We start from the raw sequence: 3,303 nt of genomic DNA, 5'->3' as shown, positions 1-3,303 counted from the left end.
AGAGACAGAAGGAGAGAAGAAAGTACCCAGAATGGGGCATGGCCATACCACAATCACTTCTTTTCCAGCTGTCCCTCCTTTCAGGGTTTGGGCATACATTCAAATAAACCTGGTGTGTTTCTCAAGCCAGTGGTCCGGATTGGTCATGTGAGATCCAGCCATCCAGCCATCTTAATCACCATGCCACTGGCTGGTCCAATATTTAACACATTATCTACAAGTAAAGTTGGTTTGTTTTTGTCCTCATTATTATAAGACATAGTGTTTAGGGAAAGTAAAATAAGTTATATGGATCTTATTTTGAGATAAGAAAGATACTCTTTTTCATGGGGAGGGAAATTTATCACTGCTTTCAATGTGGGAAGTTGGGGTGATCAGGGCCAACCCTGGCACTGATCTCTGGGCTGTAAGCTAACCAGATTTTTGTCTCACGCTCACAAAGGATTAGAGACACAGACACAGAGAAAGGATAGCAAGTGAGATTTAGTGAGAGAGGGGAAGGAAAAAAAATACAGAATCCCCAAGTGGAAGAGGTCTCAGAATGAGTTGGCACCCAGTAGTCTGTGTGCAGCTGAGAGACCCCTGCATGCATTTTTTGTTTGTTTGTTTGTTTTAATTTTAGTGGTCCCATGAGGGTGTTAATTTAGGAAGAACTGTTATTTCAGTTGACTATGAAGGCTCACAGACTATTTATTTGGGATTTTATTGCCCCCAGTGCCAGGAAGTCTTATTTCCTTTCAGTTTTTGTGAAAAAACAAAAGCAAACAAAACAATTCTACATTATTCATGTGCTCTGGGTTATGCCAATTGGTCTTCAGTTTTTGTCTAATTAAGTCTCATATTAAAGAGTCCTAATTTCTTCAGGAGCAAGATCTACATACATGTCTGCCTCACATGGCACACAGTGACTCTCCTCTGTCCCACCCACCTACTCACTGGTTGTAATTTTTGTTTCAGTTCCAAAATTTAATGAAAGTTCCAACACAGAATTTCTATGACAGATGAACCATTGCTTCTTTTTCTGAAGAAAACATGTATCGAGATATTTAAACTTGTCTTTCTCTTTTTAAAACACCATTTACAAAACTGAGGCCGATGTATTTGGTGACTGATGAGAAATAATCTAAATTTTTAACCTTCCAGGAGTTTCTAATGCCATGGAAGACTCCAGAACCCAGTGAACCTAGACATTAAAAATCCTAAAACCACATAAGACTGTGTACTGGAATGATTTTGTCTTAAAATAGTACTTAAGTTAGTTTGAGTTTTGGAATATATTGGCAGAAATTTGGAGGCTATATTTTACCAAAAAATGTATATGCAATTCTGATAGTTCATATCAAGGGGACTTACTCAAGTTCTGTTCAACGGTCCTCCCTTCTCTCTAGATATACCTGGATGCACCTATATAAAACAGACACCTATTTAACATACCGAGGTTAAGTGGGAGACTGAGCCAGGTATACTTAATTTCAACATGGCTGGGAAGCTGCAGAGGAGGATTTGTCCTAAGGAATGGAGAATCAAGACTGACTGTGGTGTTCCAAGCAGAGGGTGCTGTGGGATGAAAAGTTCAACATGGAAGTTCTATGACCGATAAATCAATTTTTACCTGAAGAATACATGTATCAACAGATTTATTTTTTATTTTTTATTGTTAGCCTCCCCATGTAGAAGGCCTTTGTTTTCATCCTGGACAATATCAACAGACTGGGTATGGGATGCTTGCCTATAATCTCAGCTAATCGGAAGGTTGGGCAGGAATGATTGTAACATGGTAGGAGCCTGTTAAAAGTAAAATCTAATAAACAAACCCACAAACAACAACAAAAAGGTAAAACCAGAACAAAACAACAACCAAACTCTCATTTAAAAAATAAATAAAATCAAGAGTCAAATTTCACTCTGTAAAGCTCAAGTTTTTTATTTAGTTTGCAGAGGAAAGCTCCATTTGGGAAATATATTCCTCAGGGCTGACTTTACATCCTTATTCCTCAGGCAGTAGATGAGTGGATTCAGCATGGGGGTTATAATATCATTGAAGATCTGAATTGCAGCACTAAGGAGAGTGGGATTGGGTTGAAGAAAGATGAAGATCACTGGTCCATAAGCACAAAGAATTGCAGTGAAGTGAGTGCTACAGGTTGGGAAAGCTCCATGTCTGTCTTCTGCTGAATAAATTTTTGATATGGAGACCCTGATGCAAGTGTAATAAACAATGATAAGTAAAAAGCAAGTGAGAGTAAAAAGATCACTTTGTAAAACCTACCCTCTGGGCTAGAGATGTGTCCTCGCAGGCTAGAGGTAACACCACAGGTATATCACAGAAGTAATAGGCCACCTTGTTAGACACACAGTAGGGTAACTGGAAGGTGAGGGAGGTTAGCATAACACCATGCAGAAGGGCATCCACCCACGTACCTGTGGCCAAGACAGAGCAGACCCTGGGATTCATGATGACTGTGTACCTCAGGGGATGACAAATGGCTACAGAGTGATCCAAGGCCATTGCTGTGTACAGAAAAGAGCCAGTGCAGCCCAGGAAATGGTGGAAGAAGAGCTGGGCAGCACAGCCCTGGAAGGAGATCCTTTGACTCTGTTTCAAAAGGTATAACAACATTTTGGGAGCAGTTGTTGAAGAGAACCCCAAGTCCAAGATGGAGAGGTTTCCCAATAAAAAATACATGGGAGTGTGAAGCCGAGAGGAGAAGAGGATTGCCATGAGGATGAGCACATTTCTCAAGTGGATGCACAAATATATTGAGGAAAACAAGAATAAAAGGGATGTCTCCAGGCCCTCTGATTCAGGGATCCCCAGTAGGACGAACTCAGTTACTATTGTGCGATTTCTCATTTTTATGAAAGAATCAATTCTTGGGTGTCCACAAAAAGGAAAATGTGGTTAAATTTAATACATTGGCTGAGTTTAACTCAATAAAATGAAGAAGCAGCCAAAGATTTAGGTACTGACAGACAGAGCTCCAACAGAGCTGCCATGCTCTGCCCACATCTCCCTTGGAGCATCTCTGCAGGGCAGCCTGACTGCAGACGCCCCTCAGCACAGCCTCACCAAGCAGCCTCAGGACTGGCCACCCAGTTCCCATTCTTCATGTACAGTATGAAGTTGCATTAACACCACATGACATCTGTGACTCTAAAGGACCAAATATAAAGGCTCAATATCATCCTGACAAGGGTTCATTCAAATCCTTTTATTTTTCTGAGACAATTTGGATATATTAATTCTGCTGTCCTCTGTGGTCATGCCAGCCACACAAACAGACATCATTTTTCCCACACTGT

The 3,303-nt window shown here is 40.7% G+C and overlaps 1 pseudogene; it reads right to left on the bottom strand.

Annotated features, from left to right (window-relative positions):
• Positions 1–1,923: 1,923 nt before the first annotated feature.
• On the bottom strand, positions 1,924–2,854 carry LOC102473252 (putative olfactory receptor 10D4; annotated as a pseudogene).
• Between the last annotated feature and the right edge of the window lie 449 nt (positions 2,855–3,303).

This window comes from Tupaia chinensis, unplaced genomic scaffold, assembly GCF_000334495.1.
Source record: "Tupaia chinensis unplaced genomic scaffold, TupChi_1.0 Scaffold142833_1, whole genome shotgun sequence".
Lineage (NCBI taxonomy): Eukaryota > Metazoa > Chordata > Mammalia > Scandentia > Tupaiidae > Tupaia > Tupaia belangeri.
Note: the sequence above shows the minus strand (reverse complement) of the source record. Positions and strands in the feature narration are given on the sequence as shown.